The 22,915-nt window shown below is 36.4% G+C and overlaps 1 protein-coding gene across 1 annotated transcript in view; it reads left to right on the forward strand.

Moving 5' to 3' along the window:
* PPFIA3 (PTPRF interacting protein alpha 3) overlaps window positions 1-22,915 on the forward strand; it is a 2,479,399-nt gene that overhangs the window by 1,317,846 nt on the left and 1,138,638 nt on the right. The window lies entirely within an intron of this gene.

A 22,915-nucleotide genomic window follows, 5' to 3' on the forward strand; every position in this document is an offset into this window, starting at 1 on the left:
GGCCCTATACAGCTTTGTGCACTCCAACCGTCTCTGACTGTCTCTTCCCTATGGTTGCACTGTCTACAGTTAACACATCCCTGGGGTTGCCGTATGCTTGTACTCGGTTTAGAGGCCATGATGCCTGATTGAGCACAGGTTCTGTGTGTACTGTGCCAGCCCCCTTTAACTCCCTGTTGTTGCTGCCAGCCAATCACGGTGTAGGGCTTGGTGTCTGCTTAAGTGGCAGATGTTACTTAGGGAGGTACCTCTGTCTTGCACCCTTGTCTTCCTACATGGGGCTGGGTACCTGTCTATACTCCTGTAACAGGGACACCGTGACGTGTTTAGCAGAAGCTGCATGTCTTACTCTACTGTGGAGTCGGAGATGGGTTACAGCTACTATATCCCCTGCTACTGGGTTAGTGTGTCATGCTTTACCAGGTTGGCATGTTCACACCTACAACTGCACTCAGGGGCTCTAGCAGGGTAGGTACTGTTTGTTGCAGGCATGCCTGTTATCTGGGTTTGTCCTATACTACAGACACCCTGCTTACTACTAGTACACAGACAGGGTATAGTGTGTTTGGTCTATTGACCCTGAAACTGCTGTGTCTGTACCTTTAAGGGTTTAGCCTGACACATGCCTGCTTTTCTATGCAGCATTTTTTGGGTAAAGTGTGCTGTGCATTGCTCTACGTGCTGGGGACTTTACTTCCTGCTTCTCGGGGACTGTTTGCTGTGTTTGCGTGGACAACTGGGGCTGTGAGGGTAAGTAATGGTTCTATGACTGCTTATACAACTGTTTTGGAGCAGGGTAAGTAATTGTTTTATGACTGCTTATGCAACTGTTTTGGAGCACTACCGTTGTGCTGTGTTTCGCGCCGATCCGCGTGTGTTTGCCGGCCGTGTATGCTGTGTGTTGACGGCCTGCGTGTTTGCCTTAGGGGCTGTCTGCTTTTGTCTGTTTACCCACCGCCGCATCTTTCCGCCGCGTTACTACGTTTCGGCAGCACCGCTCTACGGTTTAGCGGTGCTGCGGCCTTCTGGTTTCGGCGATGTAGCTCGCGGGCATTTGTCTCGCGATCTACACGCCGGAACCCGATATTACAGGTTCAGCAGCAATCCTTGGCTATTTATGTATGAACACCATTAGATAACTCTGTGTTACTGACTAGACCTTGTGAATAAATATTTGTATTAGTCAATGATGACTTGGGTAGTACAGACATCTAGCTTTTTATGCTGTCTTTTTCCATGGTATAAGTCTGGCAAATTGAACAGTTATGCAGCGGCATTTCAGTTATATGTCATTCTTATCTGTGAACTGAATCAGTTTTCTAACTAGAGCCTTTGATGTCCTTCCTGGCTTCCTCTGATCACTGTTGTAGTATTACTAATAGGTGTGACTTCCCACCAGGAATAGCCGTACGTCCAGCCAGGATACCAAAGCTAGGCATCTTTTTCTTGCTCTGTATGTCTGAAGTATGACCAAAGCTTGCCAAGACTATTGAATATATAAGGGAAGTGCAGATGCAAAGTACCTCAGAACTTTCTTGCCAGCAGCCCAAACATTTAACGTACATTTCACTGTCGTTCTGTCACTTGTACAATTGTTCACAGATTCATAGATTATTACTAGGCTAACTGCCCTTGCGAGCCATTTTAAGCCTAGCCAATTATTCCTTGTGAGACTCAAACCCTGTACCTTGTGTTTGTAAGGCAAACGTCTTAATCATTAGGCCACCCTCCCAACCTTGCTAGTTCCATTTGACTAGAACAGATAAGTATTCTCATATGAGGAATTCCTCTTTATTATATTTTTGACTAAAGTTAAACCTTTGGTTTGGTTGCACTCTTAACTCGAACTTCAAATTTAAAACATCACTTTAATTACAAAGGCATGTTTAATTTGTGTGCCTATATTTTCTCATTTGTCTTGTGTAATTCTGGCTAATGTCTAACTTTTTGTATTTGCCATTGTGATCTGTTAACATTCTGACCTTTTGTTCATATATGAAAAGTCTCTTTGGGTATTGCACTCTGTAATTCCCATTATACACACACACAACAGTACTCTCATCAGCTACCTAGCTACCTTTTCTTGTCACATCTGAGCTGTATGTCTTTGAAAGATGTCTTTCTTTATGTTGAGGTCTGTCGTGTTTTTGGTTTGTGTCAGGCATTTTTAAAGATTTTTCTATGTTGAGGTTTTCATGTATTGTCAGTCATGCATTCATTCCTATTATTTCAGCTTTTGCAAAATTTGACAGTGCGATTATGTTTTTTATACAAAACACAAGTTTTACTTCTGTTGAACAGTATTCTGTGCTTGACTAGTATCTGTTTTGTTTCACAAATGCATTATTTATCTAACTAGATCTTGAATCATTTACTTTAGGCATACACATTTTTTTTTTATTTTGGGACTCAGGCTTGATATAATTTAATCATTTTTTAACATTTTACTTTATATCCTCCTTGCCTGTGGTACTGGCAGCTTAACTGGTCTGGCACATTCATGTATGTTTTGGAATGACCACTCTGGATCAGAGAGAACCTTCTTCTGACTCTTAGAGAACCACAACTTAGAACAATGTGTTTTACTCTTTAAATCAATGTCTACAAATACAGATTTCTGCAAGGCTCTTTAAGTTTATGTAATGCCTATATTTATGTTAGTGTCATTCTCTGTAGCATTTCTAAATTTGTAAATATCAAAATGTGCATTTCTTTTTGACTAATTTTGGTAATCTGACTTGTATATCAGTAAAAATTTCATTTTAATTTGAAATGTGTACTTTCTCACTGACCTCATATAATAATAATAAATGTTTTAATATTTTATCATTTCTAATATTTAATGCACTGACAAGATTAAATAAACCTGGCTACATACCTTTTTCATTGTGAACCAGGGCATTGGACATTGATGCCGGTATTAGTAAGGCATTGCATTTGTAATTCAGTCATTCTTTTTACTGGGACTAGCTTCTTAACATTTTTTTTTTGGTTAGCACTTTCATCAATAGTGGATATATTTAGATATCAATATTTTATAAAATATATTGTGATCCCTTTTTCAATTTCTTATTCTGGCAGCGTTGTAATACTTTATAACAAGGTTGCATTTGTCTTTGGTCATCTTGCTGGATGATTCTGTTTCTTTGTGGATCTTTTGCCTTTAAAATGAACAAGAACTGACCATCCTGATCAACATGAGGTTGCACTTTCTTAAATCAGATTGGATTTACTGGTCTTATTACCACCTTCTTGCTACATTGTCTATAGAAACATATTTTTATTTAGTTAGACAATGTGTACTTATGTGTTTTCACAAGCTGACACTTGAGAAGGAATGCATATAAACAATATGGTGAAGGAACAGATATATTCTGCAGTGTCTGAGCTGAATTGTGATAGTTCATGGCTATAAGTCATTAAAAAGTGCAGACTTTAATTTACGAAGGGCACATATTGTATGCAGATGTTACTGTTGCAATCATTTGAAGAAACTGTCAATTGATTCTGTATTCTTTTTCAATGTTCAGCAGACTTTAACATATCAGTAACTTTATATTAATGAACCTTTCCTAGTTTTAAGGCACTAGCTGTTCAGAATGCCATCCCAGTCAAGCACATCTCTTTAGCCAGTCAGTTACAATGCTCACATTCTTCAATGTGGACACAGATTTCCAGAGGTAACACAGACCTTCAGCACTTCTAAATTGATCAGGCGGGCATGTTGTCAAGGTAGGAGTTTAAGTAGGAGTTGATTGATCCTCCACACTACAGACAGTAATCTCAGCTCTTCTGCTCTTAGGTACTTAGTTCTGGCTTAATTGCTCCAAATATTTTGGGTTTCTGATACCATGATGGGAATGGACCCTATTTCTAATTCAGGGTATAATTGAGGTTCATGGAATTATTGTTGTTTCAGTCTTTGCTGTTAGCCAAAAGTGCTCTTAACAGCACCTGCAATGTGCCCAGAACTGAATCTTTCTGCAATTCATGTAGAATTATATGTGTTAGTATCATATCTAAATAAGACAATAAATTATTTTTTATGAAACCCATTTCTTCTACTACTATTGGAACTGTCTTGGTATCTTTCTTCCAGATTGCTCTGGTTTCTAGCTGCACTTCTTGATATATTAAGATGATGTTTCTCTCTACAAGTGAGACACTATAATATCTAGGTGTAGCAATTTCAATGATCAATTGAAAATTGCTATTTTGTCTTTTTTCATGGACTACTATACCTGGGTTTTTTTGCATTTATTTTTGAATTGTTGGCAGTGGATGATCCTGTGTGGTTCCATGTGGTGTACACTTCCTCATGCTCTAAAATGCTTTCTGGTTCATCTTTCCAATGCTTTTCAGCAACTTCTATATTGTAGTGTTTGCACAATCCCCAGTGCAACAATATTGCCACTTTATTGTGCTTTTCAGTGTACAGGTCTGCCATGAGAATATCATGCCCAGCAGCAAGGTGTATGACTGCTTCCATTTCTTTTTTTTACAGCCCCTACATTTGTCTGTTTCTCCCACATATTCAATGGACTTTGTAAACTAACATATAGTCCACTCTCCTGGGTTTCCATTGTTAACCTTTGATTGTTTGGTTTCAATTCATCTCTCCTTAACCATTGGCGAGTCAAATCCTGATCAACATGAGATTGTTCCAGGAGATCTCTATACTTGCCACTATATTTTTGGCTTTTTCACATTTCTTTCCTTCTTGTCTGAACCTTCTCCTGTATTCTTTTTTTTTTGTTTGTTTTTTGGCACATTCAGTTGCTGTCTATGTTTTGACTACTGGTTTGATTTCCCCTCCCATTTGCCACCTGAGAATGCTTCTGCTAAACTAAGCAGAGAGGTCATCTTAGACTTTCCCTCCTCTTGTTGAAAAACTTTCACAATGTTTGGATCTGATGAGGTCAGCAAATATGAATGCAGTCCCACGACTGCAAATCTATACATGTAATCAATTTCGAGGTGGCCCATACCTCCTTCAGAGCATGGAATATATAATGTTGGTACGCACTGATTTTTATATCTCATTTGACAGGCATAAACCATTTTTCTTGTTTTTCTGTCCAACTGATCCAATACTTTTCACAGCCAGTCACACCAAAACAATAAATTAAAACAGGAAGAACAATTTTGGTTTATAGCTTAGACTTTATTCCTAGATGTCAAGGCTGTTTTCAGTATTAGTTTTATTGTTCTGAAGTTTTCTTTACTGAGTTTTATTTGCATTTTTTCATGTTTTATTTCTGATCCTTCATCAATTCCCAAATATATATATATATATATATATATACTCCTTTGTGCTCAAGTTCCTTTATGTCATATTCCTGTCTTACATTAATATTTTCTTGGTACTACAACTTTCTTGCTTTAAACAATGCTTTTGCACATGTATCTAGTCTAAATGTCATTCTTACATCATCTGAAAAAAATGTAACCACTTGGAGTTGTGCTTTCAACTCCTTATCTGATGAATTCATACAGTTCTAAGTCATCCACAAAAGGTAGATGACAAATTTTTAAGCAAGTTTGTTTTCCAGGAGCCAAATTGTAACCAAGACCTAACCTGTTAAGTGGACAGCTTAATTGGTTAAGGGCAACACTGCTTAGTGGGCTTCTATATGTACCATGAGAGGAAAGACTATTACCCCAAATGCTTGATCTTAAGTTCTACAGGAGAGTTTGTCAAAATGTAGGACTCCTACATAGTAGCAGTCTGAATTAGCTTAAGGTCCTGGAGTTGAACATAGTGTCTACATCTGTGGTTTAATTTTCATTCCACTAATTAATTGTATTCAGTTCAAACATCTGCTAAAAAACTTTCTTACTAATTCTTGGCTTTGTACTTGTATTACTCCTTGCTAGTACAGCTAAAAGCCTTCTTAACCATAAAATTCTCTGTATTATGTTCCATTATATTTTCAGTATATCTTTTCTAGTACCTTAACTATTTTGTAGATTTGTTGTTTGATTATAATCCTTCTCTTTTTTGTTCTTGTTACTATTAATGTATGTTGTATTATATTATACATATGCTACTACTGTAAATCAATGTACTTTTAATGTGGAGCTTTTCTCTCCGGGCCTCCACCGGAAATGGGTTCTTGGACCCAGTTAGACTTTCCCGGTTAACAAATATTAAATAAATGCATAATTCCATTTATAAATGACCTATTGAAGGCAGAGATTTGTGAGGTAGTATATACAGACTGAACAGGCAGTATGATGATTTTCTCTAATCTCCCCACCTTAAAAAAAAACCCCAAAAACTGATAGCTACAAGTTTCACACATCTCACTAGGAATGCTGTTTTTTTTTTTTTTTTTTTTGTCTGATTCTGTCTGATTCATCTTTTGAAGTTACAATTATGTAATGCTGTATCTGCTTGGGCTTTTCTCCCCGGGCCTCAGCTGAAAATGGGACATGCATCCATTCGGACTATCCCGGTCAACAAATGTAAAATAAAAATAAATAAAAAGTTGATGCTTCTTGATATGTATATTTACTTTGTCATACTTTGGGGGGACACACTTAAACACTCTCTGTTTCATACTGTCTTGAAGCACAGTGGAAACTGTTTTCACATCAGTCTACTGGAGGGTGATATTCATTTTTCTAGAGTAGTGGACTTGTGGTCCAGTGATGGTGACTGTTCAGGTGTACAACAGAACTATAATGTTGTAGTTCACAGTGTTTATGAGTGCCTATTCTGGGACTGCTTGTTTGCCTTTCCAGTGTAAATCTGTTCAGGTTTGTCTTGCTAAAACAAGGACTGGTGATCCTTGTCATGGAAATGGCACTTTGTTTTCTTTTTGATAGAGAGTGAATGTCTTGAAATTCAGTAATGTTAGAGACAGATTATGACCATATGCAAAATGGGAAAAGGGGTTGAGGATGGATGGACCGGTAGCTTTAGAAGATTCTTTTGAAGTTTTCTAATGATGTTGAAATTGCTTTGCTAGTCTGCATTTCACAGCACCTTTTTTCCTGTATCAGGATACTTCTAAATCTCAATTTCAGGTTATTAAGATCATAGTGTAGCACATGAAGTCATGTTATCTTACAGGTCTGGGGTTACATTTTCCAGGAAATAAATATTCTACTGGTAGCCTCCTTACTTGCTGTTAGGTCAGTATATGCTGTGAAATGGAAGAAATTCGCAATGTGATTAGAGTGCTAGATTTTGTCTCTTTTTGTTGCCCTGTCAACTGAATTCTGGATTACTTGTTTCTGTTGGAGTGCTTCCCAGTTTGAGTAGTAATGTCCTGGAATATATTGGCAGAGATAATGCCACATTGTAAATCTTCAGAGTATGTCAGAGCTTCTTGAGAGAGGGCAAGGGAAGGAACAATAGCAGTTGCAACACTTGGATAAAGCTGCCATAGTCCGTTTATATAATTGTGTACTCCAGTCAACTGTTTTACACATGTAGTGCAAATGCTTGGTGACTATTGGTCGAAGGGAAACCACTGGCTTATACTGTCTGAAAGCAAGCTATTTACATATAATTTATGCTGGACTTTCTAAACAGCTTGCCTTTAAAGCCACTGGTAGATATTTAGTGGCCTACTGGCATATAGGGGTAGGGCTCCTGCCTATGCTGATTGAGAGTTGAGACTGATTAGCAGCTTTCAGTTGAAGGGGTAGCCAGGATACATGAAAAGTAAGGCATTGCCTGTTTACCAGAGCCACTGATGTGGAAGGAAACTATCCTGAAAAGATGGCATAGCTAGGTAAGGTCTCTTATGGGGAACAAGGACCGTGGCAAGTCCTCGTCTGATATAGGATGCAGGACTTATGAAGGGTGGTGAATTTGCATGAGCATGCTCACAACCTCTGCAGAGTATATTGCACATGAAACCCCTGTGGCTTTCCCAAGGGGCTCAGAGAAAATAGAAAGCATAGCAAAAATACTCTCAGCTGCATAATTTTGGCCAAACCCAGGCACCTACTCTCCTCTCTATCTTGTTGGGGAGACCAGATACTTGGTAGACATAAGCCTTTTTTCCTTGGAGAGAAGAGGACAAAAACCCAGTAAAGGGTCATGCTGGTTTTTGCCCTGTTATTGTGGGAATCAAGGATGGAATCTTGTCTTGTGCCGTTTAGACCCCAAATGGCAGAGGAAGAGAGCACAAAAAAGCCACTGGTAGACAACCTTTCCCACCTTGTTTCATTCATATAAGTTTGCTTTACTTGATTTTGAATCATGTGTCATATTAGCTCATCATGAAATGATTCTTTTACTTGCAGTTGCTTTCTTTCAATGGATTTTGGAGTTGCAAGATATGATATAAAATATATTTGCTTATTCACAAAGAGAGGTGTCTTTTGAAAAGTCTTTGATTTCTAGTACAGTTTTGTTTTGTACTTAATTTGAACTGGGCTGTTAATTTATCTGTTTAATATCCAGCAGTTGGCCACTCCATAGATGAATCGATGCTAAATATATTTGCGTGTGCAAGGATCTGGTGAAGGAAATAAAAGCATATATAAAAATGAGGAAATAAAACTTAAATTGTTTCCTTAACTTTTCAAGGGATTATTTCCTCCAAATATTTGTCTTTTAATACTGTGGCGGGACCGTCTAGAGTGCATGAGTCAGAGCATAATTAATGTTTCATTCTTTGATTTTTGTAAAGAGTGTTTTACTCAGCATCAGTTCTATTTGCTGAGCTCTTTCTTACCCCTTTTAATGTATAAAAGGGTCGGTTGCTTTGCATGTTTAATATTGTTTAAAAGTTTTTGTTTATTATCTCAGTTCCCAAGAATCATTCCTGTCCCACTTTGCTTTAGTTTCAGCTTTCATGCTGATATTTTGTGGCTATATACCTCCCAGCACATAGGGTTTCAGACATTAGAGATGTCTATTATTTCCCCCTTTTCACTGAGTCAGAGCAGAATTTCTCTATAGGTTCACAGGTGTATACTAGGCTAACAACCACTAGGGCCTTTATAAGCCTAGCCATTCAATCCAGCCGAGCTGTGTCCTTATGTATCATTGGTGTTTATTAGGAGGGAGTATGTTAGGATGTTTCTAGAGGTTATGGGGGGGGTTATGTTAATTTGGGCATTAATTTGAGCATTAAAAGAGCCCACAAAGTACTTAATGACTCCTTGCAACCCTGTAAATGGCTGGTTTACTCAACTGTCATCTGGCAGGAGGTACCACAGTATTCGCTGTAAGACCTCCAGATTCATTAACAGCTTTTACCCAATGGTGATGAGACTTATTGACACCAGCCCTAGTGACTCCACCACAAATTAACTTAATAACAATGTTTTGTTTTCAATGTGCAATATTTATTTATTTACTTAGCTATATATTTACATTCAAGGGCCAATTGCCTGTTACTTGCTTTATGTAATAATACATAAAGAGTGACAATTTTTGTTCATGTGCAATAACCAATCTTACATGTCATGCTGCTACTGTACAGTATTTACATGAGTACATACGGGGGTTAGCTTTTTTCTTATGTTCTTGGATCATAGTCATTGGTCTCCAATTCCTTTACTTGATATGTCTTAATGTTGTATTTGTTGTATCCTGTGCTTCTTCTGTACTCTCATGGTGAGCGGATACTTGTAATTTTGTGTAGGTTTACACATGTATAGTCCTAAATGACAATAATGTTTACTTTGAATCTGAATCTACTGCCTGCCTCTGTTTGTCAGAACCACGGAGGCCAGACCAAGGGCAAATTTCTGATTTGCCATCCATTGGTCAAGGTTACACTTAAATTGAGTTAGGGATGGACTCTATTTCCCATGAATGGGGAGCCTGTTCCAGAACATGGGGATCCTCTGTGACTCATATCTATCTCACCAACATGTCTTATTTATGTCACAAACAAAATTTAAATCCTTGAAGGTCCATCACAGTTGGACTGAAAATGCCTTCTACATCAGGCATAGATCTCCTCCCAGTAAACTATAGGAGACAGACTACTGAGTTAGGGCTTTAAGGCAATCTGTATAGAACAGTGTGTTTATACCCTGGATTCTTCTGGTAACCTCTCTTGGTTTTCCAGCTATTGCATATGTCTGGTCAGGTACATGCCAAAGGAGGCATTATACTCAGTGATGGGTCTGATAAGGGACAAATAAAAATGGCACTGTGACTTCCTTGGACCCAGATGCCATGTCCTTCCATATAAGCTTGGCGACATAGAATGATTTTCTTACTACCTTGGCCACATGTTAGTCAAAGACCCAATTACTGTCTGCGTATGTTCCTAGATCCCTGACTACTGGATCAACTCTTAGGGGTGTCTTATCTATTGTAATATGTTAGTTTCATGTGGAGAATCTATGCTTGCTCCTAATGTTATAGGCATCTGAAAACTTGGTTAGCCAAAGACTTTCTACAAGAAAAAAATGTCATTTAATTTAAAAACAGGGTTCCTTCATTATTAATCTTGTAAAGTCTTAGGTGGTGCATTTCTCTGGTTTGTAAAGTTGCCTTTAAATTTTCAGTGATAGTATATAGTGTGAGATAGAGTAGAGACATTAGATTGGCCATAGGTGTGTGTGTGCCTGTATGAATGTAGTATGGAAGAACATCCACAGCAGGTCGAGCCACCTGGTGGAGTGAACGTTGGCTCTAGATGATTACCATTGTTTACATGACACCCCGAACACATGTGCAAAAATGGAAAAAAAGTGGTTATGGATGGATAGATGTATAGATGGGTGTGCATTACTGACAGGAACCAAAACTGACATGTTTCAGATGGAGCTGACCACATAACTGGTAGAATGCCTGAAAAGAGAGGCAGGCCTTATAATGTTGGGATGACCATTTCAGGCTGGCTTAACGGTTTTAGTTAAAATGAGCATTAGTAAGTATTTTATGTAGTGTTACAGGAGTTCTGGAATTTTAGGTGCAAACTTATGTAGTTCCTGAAGTTGCATATGTACGTTGTACAAGCACTCCCAAACTACTCTTCAGCTCACAACTTGTATAAAATGAAAAGCAGTGCTGTTGTGAATTAACACACTGACACACACACACACACACACACACACACACACTGTGGCAACTGGCTGCTTTGAAAGAAAGTCTTACCTAAAGTTTGATGGAAGGCTGTTGAAACTAAGTCTTTCTTGATGGTTGCCTGTGTCAAGATTCTGGCTGATCTTTTGTGTCCAAGAGCAGATGTTTTTGAGCATAGGTTACTGTTATCTACATAATCATCACTTTTTTATTTCCATATCTGCTTCTTCAAGCCACTGAAAACATGTCCCCATGCATGGTGACCTAGAAGCACTGTCTGGTAAAGTGACTTGCTCAGAGTCACACAGTATGAAAGTGTAAACTGAGGGAATCAAACTCAGGACTACAGGATGAAGCTTGTTAACATCTCGTAGTCTTTTCTTAACCCTGTGAGATAAACTGCCAAACTACTTAACCTGACATGCATAAAAAAAATCATATTGAGCTGAGAAAGCTGCCTAATTTGCCTGGCTTTGCCATACATTTTCAAATTTTTTAAATGGTCATCTCTTCAACATTGCTTCCAGTGCCTCAGTTTGCTACTAACCTCCTGTTTGGTGCCATATGTTCAGGACTTCTGGGAGTGGTCTCTGAATTCATATTTATTCTGTTGTCATACTTCTGCACTCTGCTGACATATTGTAGTAACATTTAACATGGCTTCCAACTCTTTTTTTTTTTTCCAGTAATGTTTTACTTAGCAACATTGTGTCTTACTGTCCTGCAGTATCACACATGGCATTTTCCCTGTCCTCTGCCCTGCACTAAATGTCACTCTAACTTATATTGTTGTATGATGCTGGGTGCAATTTTTGTTTTTCGTGTACATGTATTTTCCCTCATTTTATACCCATCGCACCTTGCTCCAGCCCTGCCCCCTCATTTGTGACCTCTTTGAATCTGTGATTTCCAGTGCTTATTCTGAAACTTCAGCTCTTTGCTTATTTCCATGTTTGCTAACCTGCCCGTCTGGGAATACTGTTTAATTGTGACACATGCTGTAGTAACTGTCATTCTGTAACATTGCTGTCTGGCACAAGTTGTAGGTGTTAATTTTCTTTATTGTAATCCTTCACACCTACCTTCCCCTTTAGCCTTGTGGTTAATGCCATTGCCTGCTGCTGTTTTTCATTTGCTCATTGTACATCCTTGATTATTGGTCCATTTACCCACAGATATTTAACATTTCTTTACCAGGAAAGTCCGACTGGGACAGAGCCCATTTTCGTGGAGTACCTTGACATACCTTCTTGTGCTCAATTGCTGAGCTGCTGTTTTGTACCACTCCCTAATGGGAGACCTTTGAAGTTTCGATATTGCAGGTGATTGGCTCTTTTTTTTTTTTTTTTTTTTTTTTTTAATGTCTTTATCCCTGCATGTTGCACTGGGCTAAGCACAGAGACATCCAGTATAAGATCGTGAGCCCTGTCTATTTGCAGGCTTTATGGTGAAGTATGGCCAGTCTCTACAGGGTATACCTACAATGGAAAGCACCTCATTTGGGCGGAAAGTTTGCAAAAATATCTTCATTCCTGCACTAGCCTGATGGACATTCTAGTGTCGAAGATGCTAGCTAGAGTTGGGTTCCAGATAAAGTAGGCAGCCCTTCCTGCTGCTGTACTGGTGCTGTGTTCTTATGATCTAGTGTAAGATATTGTGGATTATAGGTTCATAGACTTACTAGGCTTGCAGTCCTGGGGACCATTGAACTTTGCCAAAATGTTCATTTGCCTCTAAGTACTACCTAGTTAAGTGAGCATTCAAGCTCAAGCAATAGGCCAATGAAGGCTGAGGGAATCGAATGTTGCACCACAGAACTACAGCTCCCAGCCTTAACCATAGCTGTCAACCCCCCATCTCCAAAATGAGGAACACTAGCCATAATACTGTGGAACAAATGGGCAAAATGTGGAACACTTACTAAAGGTTTACTAACAACTTCAACTAGGAAGGTCATAGGATAGTTAAAATATGTTGAGCTTACTTATAAAAATGATCTTTTAATAATTTAATCTGATTCCTTTCTATTTACAGTGGGTATCGGTTATAAAAATCCTATCACTGAATGTGCGACAAACCCTTTCAATGTGGAACTTTGAGGAACAAGACTTTTTAAGACCCCAAATGAGGTACGTTCCTTGTAATAAGGTACATTTGAGAGGTATGGCCTTAACCGTCTGCATCAACTGTCAGACTAGTACTTGTGATATTTCACGGCTCTGATGCCTTTTCTTTCCCTTAATCCAACTGAACACAGGTGTACCAGTGCAAGGTGACGTGGAAGCATGGTCTAATTAAGTGACTTGCTTAGACTTGCAGGTTGCAAGTGAAAATCCTGAAAAAGAAACGGCTAAACCTAGTGACCACTCTGTTGTCCAAACTGAAATAAAGTAGGAGAATGAGCTTGCCTAGGAAATAAAATGAAGGTTTAGTGTAAACACCCACTGCTTGCTTAAAAAATATCTGTCTTAATTTGCATCTGTGGTAGACTTTTTGGAGTTTGAATATCTTTATGAACACAGTTCTGTTGTTTTGGGAATTTTATATCCAAATTTCTGAATATTTCAAACTTTTTCCAAAACAAATCAAGAGAGCAACTACTACAGGAAAAGCAGTCTGAGGAAATGCTCTTATCTAAACTGATATAAATATAAAACAAGAAGCTTCCGACTCTCCACGTTAACAAAATCTTACTTTTTATTCATAAAAACAGACAAACGGTAAGCGCTTTCGCGTATGCTACCATACGCTTCATCAGACAATTTAGTATGAAAAATAGCTACAAATTTATAGGGAGGCTCAGCCAATAAGCAATTGTCTTAAGTTAATCAATTAACTTATTATTTAATCAAGAAATCATTTAAGCATTTAGGCATTTAAAAGAAGACTCTTTTTGAAAAACTCTTTTTTTAAAAATATAAAACAAACATTAACAGACATAAAAGTTAAAACAAACTGAACCATAGCACCTCAAGAACATTCAAAACTCAAAAGTTTCATTGGAACAAATGTTACCTATTCTAAAACACATTATAAAACAATATTACAAAACAACTGAACAACATTTGATTCAATTTAATATATTCCAGCATATATCATTGGAATCATATGCAGCATTCTCAGCTCACTTAAGGTATGAAGCTTCTCCAATTGTTCCTGGTTTAGAGGTTCCCTTACCAGTATATAAAAAAGCATTTCTATTCATAATAAATACTTAAAAATGTATATGTGTGTATAAATAAATAAATGTATATATAAATATATAAATATGAATAAATATGAATAAATATATAAATATATAGACGTATAAAAATGTAAATATAAATTATAAATTACTATTTCTAAAATGTGTATATTTATGAACTTGAAGTAGAATTATGTCAAAGAAAACTGCCACTAACATCATACTCAAGGTGACTATTACCTAGTATAAACTTTGTAAATAGAGATTAAATAAATTTATGAAATAAATTTATAAAATAAGATAACCAAAGCTCTATAAATTCTCAGACTATATAGATAGTGGAAGATATTTTAAAACTATTGTATAGAATGTATAAAACAATTGTGTACAGTGCTTAAAAACAATTATGTAAGCACAGTAATATTAGTGTATATAAATATAGAATAGACACTAAACAAATAGTTATATGTAGATATATCAAAAGGCTGCTAGGTATAATACCTTACACTACACTTTGTGATGTCATCTTCGGTTATTAAGGAAGGACCTAATGGTGATGTAATTGTTCAAGCCTGGGGGGCAGTGACCTCTAAGTTTAAGTATCCATTTTAATTCATTTAACTCAATCAAATTTATATAGTCACCACCTCTATCTGTGGCCTCTACAATTTGCAGCACCCTGAATACAAAAGAATGCAGTGGATTGGATATCACATGCTTGGCCAAAGCATTTAAATCATTTTTCTTTTTTATATCGTATTGATGGTTGTATATTCTATTCTTAAGTTTCCTTTTGGTAAGGCCTATATAGAATACATTACAGCATTCACATGTAGCTAGGTAAATTAATCCAGAAGTGTTGCAAGTGGCTCTAAATCTAAGTTTAAACGTAAAATCAAATTCTGGATGTACAAAACCTTGGTTTTTAGTTATAAACTTGCAGTAGTTGCAGTTATGGCAAGGGTAGGTTCCAAAGGAGTCGTTAGTACGTAACATATTTTGTAATACTTTTAGCTTTCTATCACATAGTAAGGATTTTAAATTTTTATTACTCCTATAGACTATATGGGGAGTATTACCTATTATTTTCTTAGTAGGTTCATCCAGCATTAAGACCTTCCAATTATTAACTAATATTTTCTTAATGTTCATGAAGTCATTAGTGTATGTCATAATAAAAGACACTCTATCAGTATAATTATAATTATACATAATATTTGTAGAATGAACTGCCTGATGCTCATCTCTAAAATCGTGTGAAGTCAAAATTTCTAAAGGCAAAACATTGTTTCTGACTTCCATTACTAAATCATAATTATAACCTCTTTCTAAAAACATATTCACCATGTTGTCAGCTTCTCTATTTAAGTCATCCTTATCAGTGCATATTTTACTTAATCTTACAAACTGGCTTTTCAGAATACCTTTGAAGGTATGACGGGGATGCATGCTGTCATATTTCAAAATTGTGTTCCTCCAACATTTTTTCTTAAACAATGTGGATACTAATCTCCCTCTTCTAATGTTTATGCTGACATCCAAAAAATTAACTGAGGAGTAAGAGGTTTCAGCTGAGAATCTAAGAAACGTGGTTGTAGTTTCTAAATAGGTTTTAAAATTATAAAATTCCTCTACTGAGCCATCCCAAACAATTAAAATATCATCAACAAAACGCTTATATAATAAAACTTTGTGAAATGAGGTATGTGTAAAGACATTATTCAATTCCCAATGATGCACAACTAGGTTCGCATATGTGTTTGCACAGGGGGTCCCCATGGCCACGCCACAAGTTTGTAGGTAGAGCTTACCCCCAAATGCAAACACATTGTTACTTAATACCACGTCTAATAGTTGACACACCAAAATGGTTGTGTTCCCATTTACATTTTGACTATGTTGTAATAAATCACGTATGGCTTCAATCCCAACGTCATTCGGGATTGAAGTGAATAGACTCTGCACATCCATTGTGATTAAAAGATGTTTATCCTGCCTGAACTCAAAATCCAAAGATTGTAAATAATTTATAAGCTGGTACGTATCTTTGAGAATTGTGGGGATGGCTTCTACTAGGGGTCTTAACGTTTTTTCTAGGAAGATTGATATGTTTTCAGTGATCCATTTAGCACCAGATACTATCGGCCTCATCGGTGGTGGTAGGGTCTCCTTATGCATTTTCGGTAGCCCTTTAATTATGGGTACTACCGGGTGGTCAATAGAAAAAAAGTCATATAAAGTATTCGATATCTGGGTGCACATTAACATATCATACAAATCATCTTTGACAGTTTTAATAATAAGATTGAGTCTAATTTGATCTATTAAAAAATATGTATTATCAGCTTCCAACATATTACTCATTAAAACATTGTAGTCAATTGTGTTAAAAATGGCTAAGCCTCCCCCTTTATCAACTGGCCTGAAGGTTAGTGTATAATCATTACTCAGATTTCGTAGCGAAGTCATGTTATTACTTGACATATTAAAAAACGCACATTTTCTTTTACCATTATAAAAGTATCTATAAAAGTCAGTTTCACATAGCTTAACAAAGGAATCTATATGAGCTGGCATAGCTGGTATAAAAGAACTTTTCTTCTTGTATACGGGAGTGCTAGCAGCATTATACGTGGTAGTATTCATGTCTTTATTAAAAAACAGTTTCAGGCTTACTGCACGTGCAAAAAAGCGTAAATCAATTAGTATTTCAGATAATGTACTTCCCCGTGAAGGGATAAAAGAGAGACCATTATTAAGCAATTCAATGTCACTAGCATTCAAAGAATAGTTCGATAGATTGAAGTAGAGCGTGCTTACTGCCTCTGCCTTCTTGGTTGATACGCATTCATCTCGCCGGACAGCTTTCTTTTTCTGCTTTCCCAGCTGTTCCTTCTTCCTTTTACATACGTTGGTTTCCTTATGGGCAGGGGTAAAAAAGGAGTGCTATCATCATTACGCCTTTTACTAATGGCTCCCGTAGTGTGTTTTGAAACTTTGGCTGCGTTATTGGCTTCTTGATTCGGGAGTGGTGTAGAAACAAGAGATGCACTAGTAACTGAAGCAAAAGTCTCAGGCGGCGTGGTAAAGGAGTCGTGTGACGTATCCTTAGCAGCGCCAGGCTCAGCTGTTGGTAGACCAATGGAAATGGGTGCTGTAAGAGTGCGATCTAAAGGCGCTGAATTCGAGCCAGTGTTCTCCCCTGAGAACTGATTATCCAACCTCCTCGGCCAAACGAACACATTGCCGGTAGAGAAATCCCTAAAGTCACGTTGAAGCTTCCTTGATTTGACTTGTTGAAGCTTCATAGCATACGTATTCACTTGACTGTACATATTGTCAAGTTTCCGTGTGCAAAAGGAATCAACAAAATTCTTACGTAAGTCTGTGTTGATGTCATTGACCTTAGATATTAGTTCAGCCTCAAGCGGCTCAAAATAGTCAATAAGAAGCTGCATATGTTTATGACTAGCTTCAATGTTAATATCTTGCCATTTTTTCAACAGCAACGGATGCGTATCGCCATACGTTGGCATAACCAGTATGCGCATCCCTCTTGGAATCAATTTATAGTGAAGACATGCCTCTAAGTGCTTACGCTGCCATATCATTCTTTGCAGTTTATACAAGTCATTTTCAAGCATTTTCATGCTAGAGTTAAAAAGTTCTATGTTAGGAATGTCAGTATCTGTTGTACTCGGGGCAGGTACATTCAGATCCAGAGCCAATAAAGGGTTCGACTTACATGAAGTTATAGCTGTCCATTGCTGCTCATTAGTTAGTCGCCTCGGTTCCGGATTATAATCCAACTCAAGATCCATGTTTGCCATAACGTGTGCAGTAGAGCTCCGACGATAACAAGCAAATAAAAAACAGGAACGGATCTCTAGCTGCCAAGGAGTCAGTAGTTAAAATCCAAAGATAAATATAAAACAAGAAGCTTCCGACTCTCCACGTTAACAAAATCTTACTTTTTATTCATAAAAACAGACAAACGGTAAGCGCTTTCGCGTATGCTACCATACGCTTCATCAGACAATTTAGTATGAAAAATAGCTACAAATTTATAGGGAGGCTCAGCCAATAAGCAATTGTCTTAAGTTAATCAATTAACTTATTATTTAATCAAGAAATCATTTAAGCATTTAGGCATTTAAAAGAAGACTCTTTTTGAAAAACTCTTTTTTTAAAAATATAAAACAAACATTAACAGACATAAAAGTTAAAACAAACTGAACCATAGCACCTCAAGAACATTCAAAACTCAAAAGTTTCATTGGAACAAATGTTACCTATTCTAAAACACATTATAAAACAATATTACAAAACAACTGAACAACATTTGATTCAATTTAATATATTCCAGCATATATCATTGGAATCATATGCAGCATTCTCAGCTCACTTAAGGTATGAAGCTTCTCCAATTGTTCCTGGTTTAGAGGTTTTTCTACCAGTATATAAAAAAGCATTTCTATTCATAATAAATACTTAAAAATGTATATGTGTGTATAAATAAATAAATGTATATATAAATATATAAATATGAATAAATATGAATAAATATATAAATATATAGACATATAAAAATGTAAATATAAATTATAAATTACTATTTCTAAAATGTGTATATTTATGAACTTGAAGTAGAATTATGTCGAAGAAAACTGCCACTAACATCATACTCAAGGTGACTATTACCTAGTATAAACTTTGTAAATAGAGATTAAATAAATTTATGAAATAAATTTATAAAATAAGATAACCAAAGCTCTATAAATTCTCAGACTATATAGATAGTGGAAGATATTTTAAAACTATTGTATAGAATGTATAAAACAATGTGTACAGTGCTTAAAAACAATTATGTAAGCACAGTAATATTAGTGTATATAAATAGAGAATAGACACTAAACAAATAGTTATATGTAGATATATCAAAAGGCTGCTAGGTATAATACCTTACACTACACTTTGTGATGTCATCTTCGGTTATTAAGGAAGGACCTAATGGTGATGTAATTGTTCAAGCCTGGGGGGCAGTGACCTCTAAGTTTAAGTATCCATTTTAATTCATTTAACTCAATCAAATTTATATAGTCACCACCTCTATCTGTGGCCTCTACAATTTGCAGCACCCTGAATACAAAAGAATGCAGTGGATTGGATATATTTTTTTTATCTAAACTGATCTTCATTAACAGGGCCTCAGCTTCAAGATTAAAGTTGCTAATTTCATGTCAGACCTTTTTTCACAGTAAAGCAGTTTAGTTAAGAAAGGTCTCTGTATTTTGAAGTGAAACAAGTGTTTTTATTATGCTTGATCTGGTATCTGGAAGGCTGTGTGAAGTGTGACAGATACATGTAATAGAATGTCAGAGCTAGATTTGATTTGTGAAGAAACAGTGTGTCTGCTATAGCCACTAGAATCTTACAAGATATTAAGTTATTAAAGACAGAAATAACTAATGTAGAAATTGATAATTTTGAAGGAAAAAAAATTTAGAAACCTTGAGTAACATAAATGACCCATTCAGTCAGAAAACAGTGCCTGTTTTCAGAAACATTCAAACTTAATTTCTCAGCTTTATCTAGAAATAAATGCATTGTAAAACAAGTAGGAGAAGTAATAGTAAAATCATTAGTTTAAAAGAGGATCTGGAAAGCTAAGGTATGGTATCAGTTTCTCCAGTCACATTTTACCCCAGGCTCTTAATTTAAAGCTATCCTGACCACTGAACTTTGAGAGAGGTCACAGAGGTATAGATCCACATCATCCAAACCTGATGAAGATGGACACACAATGTTTGGACTGGATATAAAGTAATATCTGTGTAATAAAGGTATAAAAAACATTCTCCAGATAGCCAGCTACAATATGGAAGGAAAGAATTTTGAGTACAAAACACATGAAGCTACTAGTGCTTTTTCCAATATAAAACTGAAGCATGTCAGTACAACACAAACCTATATGTCAAGAGAAATCTAATGGCAATATTCTCTACAGAGTACTCCTTGGGAAAGAAAAAAAGTGCCTGTAATATCCAAATTACCAATTCACAGTGTCACAATAAGTCCATACCAGTCTCCACCAAAGGAAAGAGAAAGAAAAACAGTGACCAGGCAACTTTATTTTAACATTTCTGAATAAAGTCATCTTAAGCCTGCTCACAGTAATGAGACTACTATATATTTGTAAATCAGTACAATATCCTTTCTATTATTACTAAGAACAAGAAAATTAATGAAAATTGTAAAATAGAGCCAATTACACGTCAAATCTAACACGACTTTGACTCACGTGACTTATCATGAAGCTGCACAACACGTCAATTTGATGAGAGTGTAACATTGTACTACTCGGATAAGTTTCACTTTATCACCTTAAATCAAATCAGTTAGTGTGTGATGGCTTAATATGCTTATGAACAGTTAGAATTTCTTCAGCTGTACACAGTTAATACAGATATTTTTTCACTTCCTTACCTTGTACCAACCAGACAGACTCAGTTGCTGCAAAAGCCATATGAATACATTGGACTTACCTTTCATGGGTGATCTTACAGTGCATAAAAACAGGCTGCATAAGAGGTGATGTGTGGTTATAAAGTCAGGGTTATCTTTATTTTTACTAGTGATGAGAATATAAATGAAGATTCACAAAATGCAATGCCAAATACATCTACAGGTCTAAGTTGACTTTGAGTATACATAATGACACACCAGCATGATTGAATAATAGCAAATTGTAACAAAGATACTCATCAGTCACTTTCTCACCTTTTACCAAACTGCTCAGATCAATTGCAATATGTATTAATGAAAAGACAAATAATTATATAGATATTTCAGTCATTCGAATGCAAAAAGCTGTGCTTATTTGTAATCGGCTGTTTGATATTTGAGGTAAAAATCAATTTAGCTTCAAAGTGCACCTGAAGACAGATGTCCTTTTTATTAAAGATATGGCAGATAAGGCTAAAATTGTCTTCTTGCTAAATTATATTCCTTAGGGATGTCTGGAGAGAGGTTCAGCTGACAGTTTTCTCAAGTAAATGCTTTTTTATTTTGGCTCATTTTAAGGATTTTTACTGTCTCTTGAATGTATACTTCGAAGTTAATTACTCTAGAATCATCAGAAGCAGAGTATTCTGTGGATCCTTTCTGCTATAAAGGATTCTGTTGCCTTTGGTTTCTCAGTAAATTGAAAGAGACTATCCCAAATATCATCTAGAGCCCAGTTCCAAAAGGCTTCTCTCAGTGTAAGTGGCTTACTGTGGTGTATTACACTGGAGTAAAGTTGCTTACACTGAGAGCAGGTGTTTAAGCCTGTTTATAGGGTACCAAAGTACATCTTTAGGGAGAGTAAGTCACTGAGAACTACTCTTGGGAATCAGGCCCCTAATAAATTGGTAGAATCGTACTTTTCATACAAACCAACAAGGCTATTATTATGATATCTAATTTCTTCTAGATCAGACAGCTTTTCCTTTGTAGATGCAATTTCATTGGAATGCAGGTCAGTTTAGATGTAACTTTAGAAATATTGCCCTTACAGCCTGAAATCCTAGTATGTCATTCCACAATCATAGAAACTGTTTAAGCCAAAGTAGTAGTATCATTACTAGGTTCTGTAGACCTTTATCCACTGTTAACTGTAGTGTTTTTTATGTATTGTTCAGTTCAGTTAAAGGGTGATTAGTAATAGAATTATATTTTTAAATAAGAAATAAGTAATTTTCTTTTTCCTTTTCCATTTTTTTTTTTGCCTTTTAGGTTTAGCTTCTTTCTCTGATATTGAAAATGAAAAATATTTTGTTTCTTTGTAAGTTGGGATTCCATCTCTTCTGTCTTGCTAGTCATTCTAATGAAAGGTCAGAGTACAGGTCTGCTGAAACTTGTAGACAACTGCAAAACATGAAATAGCTTTAAGTCACCAGGAAGAAGAAATAATGCTGCAAAAGAAACAGAGGATTGTGGTAAAAAATAACCTAGATTGTTTTCAGTTGAAAAACTAAATGAAGTATCATGAAAATAAACAAAAAAATAAGAGCAGACTCAGAGCTAGCAAAAACATACCATAACAGCTCAGCTCCAGTGATCCCCAAACTAGTGAACGGTGTTTAAGATAAAATTATCAACCGAATGTTCTTAATAACTGAAAAAGGAAAATGGCTTTAACAGCAGAGACTATATTGATTAAAAAAAAGGGAAGACTATTTTGTTTCTTGCATTGTGCACCCTGAAGCATGTATGCATTCATGTTGTACATCAATCCGTGCATAGTTGCGTCTTTGAGTAATTGTGCAACCAACATGCATGGCTGCTTTACCCACACATGACTTCTAACCTGCTGTTCCAAATGAGCTGGCGAATAGAAAGCTCCTTGGTTTTGTATAATCACTACAGACAAAATAAGGGAATTCAAATAAAAGGTAGACAACTAAAAATAAAGCCGAGTAATGCAGAAGTGTGAGAACCACTGTGCCCTGTCATACACTTGTACATGTTAGGAAGCCTTACTTGGATGGTCGCTCACAGGTGCAACTACCTTTAAATACTATCACTTCCACACTGGTTAATAGGAAGCACTTCAGTTTAAACAAGTAATAACCAGCAAGGTAAAGAGGTAAAATAAATAATAGATGGTTACCAATAAAGTATAGTAATGCAAAACAAACATTTGCAGCACTGGGGCAGACTTTTAAGCTGCCAAGCAGCTG

Source organism: Protopterus annectens, chromosome 9.part0, assembly GCF_019279795.1.
Source record: "Protopterus annectens isolate FY-2018-M chromosome 9.part0, PAN1.0, whole genome shotgun sequence".
Taxonomy (NCBI): Eukaryota; Metazoa; Chordata; order Ceratodontiformes; family Protopteridae; genus Protopterus; species Protopterus annectens.